Raw genomic sequence first — 16,134 nt, forward strand, 5'->3', positions numbered from 1 at the left:
AAGTGTTCTATTCATTTATTCATTCTATTCATTTAAGTTCATCATCACATGAATTCTTCAAGATAAATTTTTTTTTTTTTTTTGAGATGGAGTCTCGGTCTGTCATCCAGGCTGAAGTGCAATGGTGCAAACCTTGGCTCACTGCAACCTCTGCCTTCCAGGTTCAAGCAATTCTCCTGCCTCAGCACCCCCAGCAGCTGAGACTACAGGCGTGTGCCACCATGCCCAGCTAATTTTTTGTATTTTTAGTAGAGACAGGGTTTCACCATGTTGGCCAGGATGGTCTCGAACTTCTGACCTCAAGTGATCCGGGTACCTCGGCCTCCCAAAGTGCTGGGATTACAGGGATGAGCTCCAGGGTAATCAGAGTTTGTGATTAGGTGGGGAGAGAAAACCATCAACAACTCAGAGGCAGGAGAGGCTTCCACGGTGTTTGCATCCTCTCCCCTCCGGCTTCGCATTGGCTGGCTGGTCCTGATTACAGGAAAAAAAAATTGCTCTGCTTCAGAGTGAGTCAAGAGGCCAACTGATTAAAAGCCTCAAATGTGTGAGTACATATGGGCACCAAGAAGGGAACAGACACCAGGGCCTATTGAGAGTAGAGAGAGGAAGGAAGGTGAGGAATGAAAACCCACTATGCTTATTACCTGGGTGGCAAAATAATCCGCACACCAAACCCCTGTGACATTCAGTTTACCTGCAGCTGCACCTGTACCCCTGAACCTAAAGTAAAAATAAACGTTTTTTTAAAAAAGAAAGTTAAAATGACTAATAACAAAAATATATATTTTGTAGAGATGGGATCTTGCCATGTTGCTCAGGCTGGTCTTAAACTCCTAGGCTGGAGGGATCCGCCCACCTTGGCTTCCCAAAGTGCTGGGATCATTTTTAATGATGTTTGTTCTTACTCTGTAATACTTATGGAGATTCTCACCCACTTACCAGTTAGCTTTCCCAAATTGTGCTTTCACTGTTGATTTGGTCATAAAAAGCAGTATCTTCAAATAAATAAATAAATGAAATGAACAAATAGAAAACAAACAAACGAAAGCTTTGCTACAGATTTTCGATCTCTAAGTGAGGTTGTATACAGTCTCACTCAGCCAGGGAGGAAAGGATCCATGATGGTTGTTAGAGGTAAACACGGAAAAGCTAGCACAATGACAACCCACGGCCCTCAACCTTGGTGGCATATTAGAATGCCCTGGGAAGTCCCACCCCACCCCAATTAAGTTCAAATCTCTGAAGGTGGGACTGAGGCATCAGTGGGTTTTAAAGCTCCCAGGGGCTACTGTGCAAAGGCAAACTTGAAGCTCTGTTCCTTCATTTCAAAAAGAAAGAAAGAAAATGGAAGTGGCCAGAGCCTCTCTCCAGGCAAAGAACAGGAAGCAGAAAAGAACTGGCTTCTTTTTGTGATCTTGGTCCAAACCTCTTTTTCTCTCACTGAAGGATTCTCCCAGCAACCTCCAAGCAACCAGCCAAGAGACGCTGCCCTGAATTTTTGGTCCTCAGCTATAGAACAAAGAAGTCTTTGAGGTTTAACAAGAGGCTGCTCAGCTCTCTGGCCCCTGGGCTACTAAGATCGAGACTGGGAGCCTGGGCTGCCACATGTGTAAGGGAGGGAGCCTCGGAGCAGGGCTGCCAGCTGGTCCCCTCCAAAGGCAGAGCCTCGCCTCCTGCTCACCCTCGTCCCAACCCTCAGGAGGGTGCTTGCAGTGAGATGAGATGCCGCAGGGGATAAAAACCAGCGTCCCTCCACTCTGTCGGGATCACAGGCAGTGAGATCCAGCCCCCAGCCCAGCCCTCTCTCCCCTGGAGGGAAACCAGCTTAAATTTGACTGGTTAGTAGGAATCCCTCAACTGGTCAGTGCCAAGATATCCTCAGCCTCCTGCTCCAAACCCGGCTCCTTGGGGAGTGCTCTTCCCAGCAGGTGGACACAAGGCTTGCCTGAAGTGGTCATGAATCTCCTCATGCTGGGGGTCGGGAGGATAAGTGGTACTTGGCAGTGAGAAGGGCAGTGAGAGGGGCATTTTGTTCCATCTTTTCTTTTTTTCTTTTTGCCTTCTCCAGTCTCAGAGGCAGGAGATGCTGGGCTGCAGTCAAGAAAAAGTTCACCTCTCCAAGCCTTAGCGCCAGCAACTGCCCTTCACATCCCCCGCTCACTCCAGCACTTTTAATGGCTTGTGTCCTCTGCATTTGCCTTCAACCCTGTCCATTCTTCTTTAAAGTCAACATGCCAGGACCCTACATGTTCTCCCACATCACTTGTTCACACCAGCTCCTTTCCCTGGAGGGGTACTGTCTGATGGCTTCCCAGACCCGAGTCCCATGGACATGTCCACTCCTCTAGTCCAACATCTCAGCAGCCTTGAATACTGCTGACCACTGTGGTGTAGGGTGGTAGAAGGGTGTGGTCGGGTGGTTGTAGGGTGGTGTAGGGTGGTGGTTGGGTGGTGTAGGGTGATGCAGGGTGGTGTATGGTGGCAGTAGGGTGGTGTAGGGTGGTGGTTGGGTGGTGTAGGGTGGTGTAGAGTGGTGTAGGGTGTGGTAGGGTGGTGATAGGGTGGTAGTAGGGTGGTGTAGAGTGGTGTAGGGTGGTGTAGGGTGATATAGAGTGGTGTAGGGTGATATAGAGTGGTGTAGGGTGGTATAGGGTGGTGTAGGGTGGTGTAGGGTGATATAGAGTGGTGTAGGGTGGTGTAGGGTGATATAGAGTAGTGTAGGGTGGTGTAGGGTGATATAGAGTGGTATAGGGTGGTATAGGGTGGTGTAGGGTGGTATAGAGTGATATAGAGTGGTGTAGGGTGATATAGAGTGGTGTAGGGTGGTGTAGGGTGACATAGAGTGGTGTAGGGTGGTGTAGGGTGATATAGAGTGGCGTAGAGTGGTGTAGGGTGGTGTAGGGTGATATAGAGTAGTGTAGGGTGGTGTAGGGTGGTGTAGGGTGATATAGAGTAGTGTAGGGTGGTGTAGGGTGGTGTAGGGTGATATAGAGTGGTGTAGGGTGGTATAGGGTGGTGTAGGGTGGTATAGAGTGATATAGAGTGGTGTAGGGTGATATAGAGTGGTGTAGGGTGGTGTAGGGTGACATAGAGTGGTGTAGGGTGGTGTAGGGTGATATAGAGTGGCGTAGAGTGGTGTAGGGTGGTGTAGGGTGATATAGAGTAGTGTAGGGTGGTGTAGGGTGATATAGAGTAGTGTAGGGTGGTGTAGGGTGGTGTAGGGTGATATAGAGTGGTGTAGGGTGGTATAGGGTGGTGTAGGGTGGTATAGAGTGATATAGAGTGGTGTAGGGTGGTGTAGGGTGATATAGAGTGGCGTAGAGTGGTGTAGGGTGGTGTAGGGTGACATAGAGTGGTGTAGGGTGGTGTAGGGTGATATAGAGTGGCGTAGAGTGGTGTAGGGTGCTGTAGGGTGATATAGAGTAGTGTAGGGTGGTGTAGGGTGGTGTAGGGTTATATAGAGTGGTGTAGAGTGGTGTAGGGTGCTGTAGGGTGATATAGAGTGGTGTAGGGTGGTGTAGGGTGATATAGAGTGGCGTAGAGTGGTGTAGGGTGCTGTAGGGTGATATAGAGTAGTGTAGGGTGGTGTAGGGTGGTGTAGGGTTATATAGAGTGGTGTAGAGTGGTGTAGGGTGGTGTAGGGTGGTATAGGGTGGTGTAGGGTGGTATAGAGTGATATAGGGTGGTGTAGGGTGGTATAGGGTGGTGTAGGGTGGTATAGAGTGATATAGAGTGGTGTAGGGTGATACAGAGTGGTGTAGGGTGGTGTAGGGTGATATAGAGTAGTGTAGGGTGGTGTAGGGTGGTGTAGGGTGATATAGAGTGGTGTAGGGTGGTATAGGGTGGTGTAGGGTGGTATAGGGTAGTGTAGGGTGGTATAGAGTGATATAGAGTGGTGTAGGGTGACATAGAGTGGCGTAGAATGGTGTAGGGTGGTGTAGGGTGATATAGAGTGGTGTAGGGTGGTGTAGGGTGATATAGAGTGGTGTAGGGTGGTGTAGGGTGATATAGAGTGGCGTAGGGTGGTGTAGGGTGATATAGGGTGGTGTAGGGTGGTGTAGGGTGATATAGAGTGGTGTAGGGTGGTGTAGGGTGATATAGAGTGGTGTAGGGTGGTGTAGAGTGATATAGAGTGGTGTAGGGTGGTGTAGGGTGATATAGAGTGGCGTAGGGTGGTGTAGGGTGGTGTAGGGTGATATAGGGTGGTGTAGGGTGGTGTAGGGTGGTGTAGGGTGATATAGAGTGGTGTAGGGTGGTGTAGGGTGATATAGAGTGGTGTAGGGTGGTGGTAGGGTAATTGTAGGGTAGCAGGGTGGTGGTGCAGTGGTAGGGTGCTGTAAAGTGATGTAGGGTGGTGTAAGGTGGTAGGGCGGTTGTAGGGTGGTAGGGTGGTGGAGGGTGGTAGGGTGGTGGAGGGTGTTGATAGGGTGGTGTAGGGTGGTGTAGTGTAGTGGTTGGGTGGTCGTAGGGTGCTGATAGGATGCAAATGAAGTTACATGTATACACTGAGGTCTGGCACACAGTGTCCAAAACCTGTTAGCTCTCTCTCCCCTGTGTACTCAAGAGTATATGGTGCTGGTTGTACCTTGAGCCTTGGCTCCGTGTCATTCAGCAATGAGTGGGGAGGGCTAGAAAAAAGGAGGTGCCCATGGAGAACAAATCCACTTCCGGTTATGGGCTTGAGGCCTGGCAACAGTGGCCATCCCCGACCTTCTTGGGTTGCCATCTTTGAAGACCACCATCCCTGAGGGGAACACAGATGGTTCAGAGAGTATTGCTTTATCTTTCCATAGAGGAAGTACAACCAGAAGTTGGGATGAGCAGGCCTTGAGATGGAAGAGATGTGAGATACCCCACTTTCCCCAGTGACTGCTTTGGTAAGTAGATAATCTTCCTTTCTCTTTCCTTTGAAGATTTTGGTCCAGTTTGCAAAGGAGCTAGTAGCCCAGTTGTTTGAAGAACGTATAGTCCCGGAGGCAGACACCGACTGAGAAAATGGAGCACCTAAAAAAGGCAGACAAAGGAATTTTTTAAATGGCTAAATTCCTAATTTTTTAAATTATGAGAAACAGAAGAAAATAGTTATGAGCTCAAGAAGGGAAGCACTTCTAAGCACACACATATTAAGAACACATAATGGAAAGAATGATAGATTTGAATACATTTAAAAATGTACTTTTCTATGTTAAAAAACACCACCTACCACCACCCAACCACAAGAGTGAAACTTGGTCTCAAAAACAAAGAAAAACAGAAATAAAAAGAAGAAGAACCTAAATGTCTGCAATTAGGGACTTGGTTTAATATAGTTTGGCATAAATATATTGGATGGAATGCTGTGCAGCAATAAAAATGGTGATTTCAAAGAATGAATATCCAGAAATGTTCACAATATAATATTAAGTGAAAAAAGTAGCCACAACACTTTGTACGCCTTGGGACGCAAGTGTGGTTTACAGAGAACAAGCTGAAGGAAGCTGGGAAGCTAAGGAAATGTGGTTCACAATAAACAGGCTGGAGAAAATGGCCTGGAGAAGAGAGTGCTTGAGTACTCTGCCGAGATATTTTGTCCAGGTAAAGATTTGGAAAAGGTAGGGCTCTATGATTGACAGCTCACCAGAGTCACCTGGAGTGGGGCAAGGTTCCCCAGAAAGGGAGCACAGAATAGACAAATGCATAAGTCATCTGTGCAACTGAGAAAGTTTATGGTGGCAGTGGTGATAGTGATGGAGGTTGGGGGCAGGGGGAGATGGAGAAGGTGGCGTCTGCAATGTTGGAATTCTCAGTGACAGTCAAAGCATGTGCTTCACAGTCAACTACAAGGCAGGGTCCAAAAAAGTAATTTTGCAATATTTCCCAAAAGCTTTGAAATAGGGAAAAATCCAGAACTGCTCATTTCCTTATGTGTATTTTGTTGTTTAGCATTCTATTTGTTTGCAACAGAGTCTCAATCTGATCTCCAGCTCACCCAGAGGGGCCCACCACCTGGCTCCCTGCTCTAAGTGGAGCTCCTCCCTCTCTCCAGGCTCAGAGCCTCTTCACTGCCTCCCTCACCCATTTTTACTGACAGGTTCTCAAAAGGCTCATGACACTCAGGCATACTGGCTCACGCCTGTTATCCTAGCACTTTGGTAAGCTGAGGCAGGCTGATCACTCGAGCCCAGGAGTTTGAGACCAAGCTGGGCGACACAGCAAGACCCCATCTTTACAAAAAAAAAAAAAAGTAGAAACGGAGTTTTCAGGATGTTAGTCAGGTGACTGTAGGAGGGCCGTTGCTCTTGCTGGCGGAGCTGGATGGGGGACCAGAGACAGAACTGGGGAGAGTCCCAATGTTCCCAGACCAGAGCTCCGTACAAACCCTGCAGGGCAAAGTGGGGAGAGGGAGCCCAGAAGAAGAGCCCAGGAGCCTGGCGAGCGGGGACCCTTTGTCTGAGGATGCTGCAAGGAGACTGAGGGGACACTCCGAGGTAGATTCCTTCATGGCTTCAGGGTGGCTTTTTATGCTAAGCCCTACCTGGGATGCTGGAGTGCTGAAGCATTGAGGGGGCTGGCCCAGCAGAGAGGATGCGGGGAAATCCTGGGGTGGAGGCCAGCAGAGCCACGGACCCCACCATCTGAGAGCTTGTGGCCAAAGCACAGTGGGTACTGGGTTTTGTACGAGGAGTCTCTGGCTGTATAACAACCTGCTCTTGTGGGAATGAATCCATCCCCTCAAGAACTAATCCAGTCTCACCAGAGCAAGAGCTTACTGGCTACCAGGAGAACAGCACCAAGCCATTCATAAGGGACCCACCCCAGTGACCCAGGCACCTCCCGCTAGGTGCATCTCCAACACCACCACATTGGAGATCAAATTTCAACATGAGTTTTCAGGGGGATAAACAGACCATGTCCAAACCATAGCAAACGCCATCATTGAATGCCAGAAACTGAAAGCCTAAGCATGGCCCTATACTGTCCAGGCCCCTGCTCTGCCAGGGACCAGAGTCAGCCGCACGGCAAAGTCCACAGCTGGTTCATGAGCACGTCTGAGAAGCACTGAGGAGCCTGTGAAACTGCATGTCCTAGTCAAGGGCACAGTGGCTCACACCTATAATCCCTGTAATCCCAGTACTTTAGGAGGCCGAGGTGGGCGGATCACCTGAGGTCAGGAGTTCGAGACCAGCCTGACCAACATGGTGAAACCCCGTCTCTACTAAATACAAAAAAATAGCCCAGGTGTGGTGGCACATGCCTGTAATCTGAACTACTTGGGAGGCTGAGGCAGGAGAATCGCTTGTACCTGGGAGGAGGAGGTTGCAGTGAGCTGAGATGGTGCCATTGTACTCCAGTCTGGGAAACAAGAATGAAATTCCATCTCAAAAAAAAAAAAAAAAAAAAAAAAAGCCTGCTTATTGGCCTTTTCTTAGTACTCTCTCTAAGCAAGGGGCCTTCTGTTGCATTAAATGCTGTTGACCAAACCCCATACAATTTACCATAAAATTTTTACCCTGCTTTGTGCAGATTTCTCCCTACCTCTCAGGCCTATCCCCTTTATTCCAGTTCTTCATATACTTCCTGACACTGTATTTCTACCTCCAAGTTCAAATGACATGCAGAACCAAAGCTGCAGCCCCAACTTTTCTCTGAATCTCAAACCATGGATTTCTGATTCCTGAAACTCAAGATCTCAAAGGACACTCATTACTTTTGCATTTAATTCAGTGGAGCACAAGAAATGGGTTACTAGGCATTGTGCTGTGAAAACAAAGTGACAGAGCCTTCCTACAAGAGGTTACTAGGATCAAACCTTCCTGATACCAGTGGTATGCTGGTAAAGCAGCTCTCTTAAAGAAAAAAAAAAGCCCCAATTTATAACTTATTTTTGAGATGGAGTTTTGCTTTTATTGCCCAGGCTGGAGTGCAATGGCACAATCTCGGCTCACTGCAACCTCTGCCTCCCAGGTTCAAGCGATTCTCCTGCGTCAGCCTCCCGAGTAGCTGCAATTACAGGCATGCACCACCATGCCCATCTAATTTGGTATTTTTAGTAGAGATGGGGTTTCTCCATGTTGGTCAGACTGGTCTCAAACTCCTGACCTCAGGTGATCTGCCTGCCTTGGCCTCCCAAAGTGCTGGGATTACAGGTGTGAACCACCGCACCTGGCCTGCAATTTATAACATTTACCAATCTCTACCATGGGAGATGGAGAAGGTGGCGTCTGCATAACATTACTGAGCACAGGCTTAGGAAGAGAAGCACAGAATCGGCTCTCCAGATCCAGAATGAGCCCGCTTCAGCACAACACTGTTGGCCTTCACACAACTACCAGTTATATCCAGTCATCCACCAACAAATCTTAGAAGCAAAGCATCCTTGATGCTATGCTGTCCCATTCACTCTCACATCTACTAAATTAGCAACTGTGGTGACTTTTAAAGCAAGGTTCTAAAACTCTTTGAAGGTAAACTATGATAAATTAGAGAAGAAAAAAGAATAAATGGCAAATCGAAAAAAGTAGCAAGATGGTAGGGACTTAAACCCAATCATGTTAATAATTACGTGAAATGTAAATAGTCCAAACACTCTAATTAAAAGACAGAGACCTAGGTTCCGCCCCCTACCCTGGAAAAAAAAAGAGCAAGAACCAACCTTTTGTTGTCTGCAAAGACATACCTTTCATCATAAGACACAGATAAGTAAAAATGATAGACAAATATATAACATGCATGAGAAAGCTGCCAGTTGAACAAACTTAACTTCAGGACAAGGAAGATAAGAGACAAAGAGGGATACTTCTTCCCCCTTTTTTTTTTTTTTTTTTTGAGACAGGGTCTTCCTGTCACCCAGGCTGGGGTGCAGTGGTGCAATCACAGTTCATTGCAGCCTCAGCCTCCCTGGCTCAAGCCCTTCTCCCACCTCAGCCTCCCAAGTAGCTGGGATTACAGGCATGTGTCACCATGTCTGGCTAATTTTTGTATTTTTGGTATAATTTTGTAACTTTCCATAATTTGGGGATTTTTTGGTATAATTTTGTACTTTTTTGTAAAGACAGGGTTTCACCATATTGCCTAGGTTGATCTTGAACTCCTGGGCTCAAGCAATACACCCACCTCAGCCTCGTAAAATGCTGGGATTACAGGTGTGAGCCACCACGTCCAGCAGATATTTCTTAATGATTTAAGAGTTAATTCGTATGTATATCTTTTATACATCCATTAGAAGATTTTTCAAAATAAAACTTCAAGGAGATATATCAATCAGAAATGTGTATGCACATAAAGACAGAGCTTCAAAATGTATAAAGTATCAACTGACAGAATTTAAAGGCAAAATGAAGAAATCTTCAAATCTACCTGGAGATTTTAAACCTCTACTCAGAACTGATAGAACAAACAGAGAGAAACTTAGTAAAGATATAGAAGACTTCAACCACCCTGTTAACCAAACTGGCCTAACTGACATTAGTTGAACACTCCATTGAGCATCAGGAGAAGATAATTCTTTCCAAATGTACATGGAACGTTCAAGATAGATAGTTTGCTGTCCATCAAACAGCTACCTATATATATATAAGTTGAGATCATAGATATTTCCTGGCTACAAAAAAATTTAAAATTTTTAAAAAAGAAAAATATGTCTGAAAACCCCTGAAATAATGGGAAACTAAACAATATACATTTAAATAGTGTATGGATCATAAAAGAACTCACATGGGAAATTAGAAAATATTTTGAACTAAATGATAACGAAAATACAACATATCAAAATTTGGAGGATGCATCTAAAGCAGTGCTTAGATGGAGCTATATAGCTTCCAATGCTTAGAAGAGAAAAGAAGAAAGGTCTAAAACCTTTGAAAGCATTTATGACCGGGCATGGTGGCTCACACCTATAATCCCAACACTTTGAAAGGCCGAGGCAGGCAGATCATCTGTCAGGAGTTTGAGACCAGCCTGGCCAACATGGAGAAACCCTGTCTCTATTAAAAATACAAAAATTAGCCAGACATGGTGACACATACCTGTAATCCCAGCTACTTGGGAAAGTAGCTGAGGCAGGAGAATGGCTTTAACCCAGGAGGCAGAGGTTGCAGTGAGTCGAGATTGTGCCATTGCTCTCTAGCCTGGATGACAGAGCAAGACTCCATCCACCTCCCCCCAAAAAATTTAAGCTAGTAAATAATAAGAAACTAGTAAAAGAAGAGCAAATTAAATACAAAGTAAGCAAAAGGAAGGAAACATTAAAAATAAGAGCAGAGGCTGGACATGGTGGCTCACCCCTGTAATCCCAGCACTTTGGGAGGCCGTGGTGGGTGGATCACGAGGTCAGAAGATCGAGACCATCTTGGCTAACATGGTTAAATCCCAACTCTATTAAAAAGACAAAAAATTAGCCGGGCATGGTGGCATGCACCTGCTACTCAGGTCCCAGCTACTCAGGAGGCTAAGGCAGGAGAATCTCTTGAACCTAGGAGGCAGAGGTTGCAGTGAGCCAAGATCATGCCACTGTACTCCAGCCTGGGTGACAGAGCAAGACTCCATCTCAAAAAAAAAAAAAAAAAAAGCAGAACTCAAAGAAATAAAACATAGACTTACAGTTGAAAAACTCAATGGAACCCAAAGCTAATTTTTAGGAAATATTAATAAAATTATGAACCTCTAGCTAGAGTAGCCAAGGGAAAAAAAAGAAAAAGAAAACACACAAATTATCATTATAAGGAATGAGAGACTTCATTACAAATCAAATATAATGAAAGGATAATAAGGAAATAGCATGAACAACTATATGTTAATAAAATCAACAATTTAGATAAAATGGACAATTTACATGATGGACAAAAATCACCAAATCTAGCCCAATAATAAATAAGAAGTCAGAAACAGGCCTAATCTAGTAAAGAAATTGATTTTCTAATTAAAAATTTTCCCTGAAGGAAAACTCCAGGCCGGGTGGCTGCACTGGTAAATTCAATCAAACATATAAGGACATATAATGCCAGCTTCTCTTGAATTCTGTCAGAAAACAGAAGCGAAATCTCTTCCCAACTCATTCTATAAGGTCAGCATAACCTGATATCAAAACCAGACAGCTATTACAAGAAACGAAAACTACAGACCAATATTTCTCATAAACATGAACACAAAATTCCTTAACAAAGTATTAGCAATTTGAACCAAGAAGAATTAAAATAGATAATACATCATGACAAAGTGGGGTTCATCCCAGGAACACAGGATGACTTAACATTTTAAAATCAGCTAATGTAAATCATCCTATTAACAACAAGGGAGAAAAACCATGTAGTCAACTTGATAGATATATAAAAAAGATTTGATAAAGTACAACTTGCATTCAGAATAAAAATTCTCACAAAGCTAGAAATAGGCACACATTCAACCTAATTTAGAGTATCTACAAAAAACCATCAGCAGTAAACTTTATGATGAATGACTGAATATTTTCCACCTGAGATCTGAAATGAGCAAGGGTATATAATCTCATAACTTTTATTTAACATTTATAGCAGGTTCTCATTTGTGCAGAAAATGATTTTAGACATAGCTAATCTTTATGAAAGTTTTTAACAATCTAACAGAAATAAGTGAATTCAGCAAGGTTATATGACACAAGGTCAAAATAAATCAATTATATTTCTGTATACTAGCATAGAAAAATTGAAAAATAACATTTAAAATACCATTTATAATAGCATTTAAAATCCATAAATATATAGGGATAAATTTAACAAAATATATACAAAATTATATACATAATTTTGGTAAACAAAAAAAATATTATTGAGGGAAATTAATGAAGACCTAACTAAATGGTAAGATATGTTGTGTTCATGGGTTGGAAGACTTGATATATTAGTCCATTCTCGCATTGCTATAAAGATAGTACCTGAGACTAAGTAATCTATACACCAAAGAGATTTAACTGACTCACAGTTCCACATGGCTGGAGAGGCCTCAGGAAACTTACAATCATGGGGGAAGGCAAAGGGGAAACAAGGCATGGGAGAGAGGGAGAGAAGTGCCATACTTTGAAACAATCAGATCTTGTGAGAGCATCAGGAGAACAGCATGGGGGAAATCCATCCCCATGACCCAGGTCCCTCCCTTAACACCTGGGGATTACAATTTGAGATGAGATTTGGGTGGAGACACAGAGCCAAACTTTATCACTTGGTGTTGTCAAGATGCCGGTTTTGCCCAAATTGAGCTATAAATTCAGCTCCATCCCAGTCAAAATCCCAGAGGGGGTTTTTTTTTTTTGGTAGAAATTGACAAGGTGATGATAAAGTTTATATGGAAATGCAAAGGAAATAAACTGACCTCCCAGAATTTTCAAGTAATTTTTTTAAATAATAAAGTTGGATAACTTACATCCAAACTGATTTTAAAACTTATTATGAAGCTAGTAATCAAGACACTATGCTATTGGCATAAAGACAGATCAATATATAAATGGAACATACCAGAGAATCCAGAAAAAAATCCAAACATATATGGTCAATTGATTTTTAATGAGAATGCTAAAATAATTTGACAGAGAAAAAATAGTCTTTCCAAAAATGCTGCTGGAAAAACTGGACATACACATGAGAAAACAATGAACCCTGAATCTTACCTCACACCATATACAAAAATTAACCCAACATCAATTATAGAGCTAAACTTTGTAAAAGCTAAAACTACAAAGAATTCTGGAGGAAAATAGGCAAACTTTTTTTTTTTTTAATCTTGGCACAGGCAAAGATTTTTTAGAAAGGACACAGAAATCAGTTTCAAAGAGGAGAAAAATGGATGAGCAAATCAGACTTCATCGAAATTAAAAATATGCACTCTTTGAAGACATCATTAAAGAATTGAAAAAGAAAGCCACAGACTGGTAAACAACAACAACAAAATTTGAAATACAAATATCTGACAAAAGACTTGTAACAAGACATACCAGAACTTTTATACCTCAAAAATAAAACAAAGACCCAATTTTAAAATAAGAAAAAGACATGGTCAGACATTTCCCAAAAAAGACATATTCACAACCAACAGCACACAAATAGGTGATCAATGGCATTAGTCATCATTCTAGAACTGCAACGAGATGTACTACACTACATAGGCACTAGAATGTTTATAATTAAAAAGACTTGGCTGGGCACAGTGGCTCAGACCTGTAGTCCCAGCACTTTGGGAGGCTGAGGCAGGCAGGTCACAGGTCAGGAAATCAAGACCATCCTGCACAACATGGTGAAACCTCATCTCTACTTAAAATACATAAAATTAGCCAGGCATGGTGGCACGCACCTGTAGTCCCAGCTACTTGGGAGGCTGAATCAGGAGACTCACTTGAACCCAGGAGGCAGAGGTTGCAGTGAACCGAGATTGCACCACTGCACTCCAGCCTGGTGACAGAGCAAGACCCTGTCTCAAAAAGAAAAATTTTTTTTAAAGTTATCAAATGTTAGAGCAGATGTGGGACAACTGGAACTCTCATACATTTGCACACATTGTTGGTGGGAATATAAAATGATACAATCACTTTGGAAAACAGTTTGGAAGTTTCTTATAAAGTTGGACATATACTTACACACAAACCAATGATTTCACTCTTAAGAGAAGTGAAAACATATGGCCATACAGACTTGTAAACAGATGTTCATTGGGCATTTACTGAGCATCTTTTTTTTTTTTCTGAGACAAGGGCTTACTTTGTCACCCAGGCTGGAGTGCAGTGGCACAATCCCCACTTACTGCAGCCTCAACTTCCCTGGGCCCAAGTTATTCTCCCACCTCAGCCTCCTGAGTAGCTGGAACCACAGGCATGGACCACACCACACCTAGCTAACTTTTGTATATTTTGTAGAAGTGGGGTTTCACCATGTTGCCAGGCTGGTCTCAAACACCTGAGCTCAAGCAATCCACCCACCTCAGCCTACCAAAGAGCCAGGACTACAGGTGTGACCCACCATACCTGGCCCCAATGAACATCTCAATGGATGATGAAGTCTGGATGAAATAGCAGACTTACTTATAATATCCCCAAATCTGAAACAACTCAAATGTCCATCAACAGGTAAACATGTTATATTCATGCTATGGACTAATAATCAGCAATAAAAAGAAACAAACTATGTATATAATAAATCCCAAAAACTATGCTGAGCAAAGGAAACCAGACATGAAAAGAGTAGGTGCTGTATGATCCATTCATAGGAAATTCTCGACTTCTTAACAATGGATGATTTTGGCCCCCAAGGGACATTTGGAAATGTCTAGAAATATTTTTGGTTGTCACAAGTTGGGATAAGCTACTGGCATCTGGTGAGTAGAGACCAGGGATGCTGCTAAACATTCTTTAATGCACAAGACAGATCCCCACAGCAAAGAATTATTTGACCCAAAATGTCACTAGTGCCAAGGCTGAGAAACCCTGGACAAAACACATCTGTAGTGACAGAAAACAGGTTGGTGATTGCCACTGGCTGTGGTGGGAAAGTGAGGGTTGATCCCAAAGGGGCTTGAGAGTGGAGAAACTGTTTCAGATCTTGATTGTGGTAAAAGGGAAGCATTTCATTTTACACAAATTATACCTTGGAAAAATTGACTTTTTGAAAAATGACTCTGAATGCTACTTCAAAATACTTTTTTTTTTTTTTTTTTTTTTTTGCTTGTCGTTCCCATCCATCAGTTAACTGAAGGGCATGATTTTAATCGTAAATTACCCTGAGCAAACCTCTCAGTAGTGAAGCGATTTTCTTTACTGGATGAGATCTTAGGTACAGCAATTGGGAAACCCCACACATCTCACAAAATCAAATCCATGTTTTCTAATTGGAATTTGAGGAGAGTGGAACCAACAGAGTGGCAAGAACAAAGAAACCTTCCCTTCAACCAATGGTATTATAATATCATATTATTACATACATACACATGCGAGTGTACGGAGACGCACACAGTTATTTGCACGGTGTCTGATGTAAAGAAAGAATAAAATTAGTGTTAATAACCTTTGCTTCAATAACACATGCTTCATGCTTTTATTTCTACATCCATTGATGCTTTAATAAAGCCAAAAAGGCCAGGCGCAGTGGCTCACGCCTGTAATCCCAGCACTTTAGGAGGCAGAGGTGGGCAGATCATGAGGTCAGGAGTTCGACACCAGCCTGACCAACATGGTGAAACCCCCTCTCTACTAAAAATACAAAAATTAGCCAGGCATGGTGGTGCGCTCCTATAATCCCAGCTACTCGGGAGGCTGAGACAGGAGAATTGCTTGAACCCGGGAGGCAGAGGTTGCAGTGAGCTGAGATCACGCCACTGTACCCCAGCCTGGGAGACAGAGCAAGACTCTGTCTTGGAAAAAAATAAAAAATAAAATAAAGCCAAAAGGCCAGGAGTGGTGGCTCATGACTGTAATCCCAGCACTTTGGGAGGCCAAGGCAGGAGGATAGCCTGAGGTCAGGAATTCGAAACCAGCCTGGCCAACATGGTGAAACCAGGTCTCTACTAAAAATACAAAAAGTAGCCAGGTGTGGTGGTGTGTGCCTGTAACCCCAGCAACTCGGGAGGCTGAGGCAGAAGAATTGCAGAGGTTGCAGTGAGGCAAGACCACACCACTGCACTCCATCCTGGGCCACAGAGTGAGACTCTGTCTCAAAAAATAAATAAACAAAGACTGTTTAGCCTTTTAACTAGGGTACAGTCTTTTGGAATGAGAGTATTGTGAAGAGAGGGTAGCTTCTGTGGGAATCTTCTCAGAAACTCACCAGTTTTGGAGTCCTTCTCAGGGGTGAGCTGGAGCAAGCTGGCACTGGCTTCTGAGAGCTGATCGCCGGCTTCTCTCCAAACTCCCGGTTTAGTGACCTCAGGTTGGTGGTTGTAATCCGACCATGGTGGAAGTCTTTACACCATGGAAATTGGCAAATGGGACACATCAGGGCTTGTTCCCCTGGAGAGCCAGGCATTAAGTGTTTGCACATCACGGCCTCTGACTCAGAAAGAAGTGAAATTCATACGGAAGAGAGAATGCACATGGGTGTGAACATGAACGTTGTGGTTTTAAATTTATGATTTTTTTCCTCTTATGTCATAAAGACAGTTGGAATTTCCCTGACGATCCATCTTCCCATGGGAAAAAAA

At 43.6% G+C, this 16,134-nt stretch overlaps 1 long non-coding RNA gene across 1 annotated transcript; it reads right to left on the bottom strand.

The window, feature by feature from the left end:
* On the bottom strand, positions 1–15,983 carry LOC105718315 (uncharacterized). Its single transcript, XR_010339817.1, has 3 exons — positions 15,762–15,983; positions 4,589–5,007; positions 1–474 (listed from the first exon to the last, which is right to left on the bottom strand). It is a non-coding gene; the product is annotated as an uncharacterized LOC105718315 (long non-coding RNA).
* Positions 15,984–16,134: the final 151 nt, after the last annotated feature.

This window comes from Aotus nancymaae, unplaced genomic scaffold (genome assembly GCF_030222135.1).
Source record: "Aotus nancymaae isolate 86718 unplaced genomic scaffold, 86718_ANA_hifiasm-v0.15.2.pri h1tg000089l, whole genome shotgun sequence".
Lineage (NCBI taxonomy): Eukaryota > Metazoa > Chordata > Mammalia > Primates > Aotidae > Aotus > Aotus nancymaae.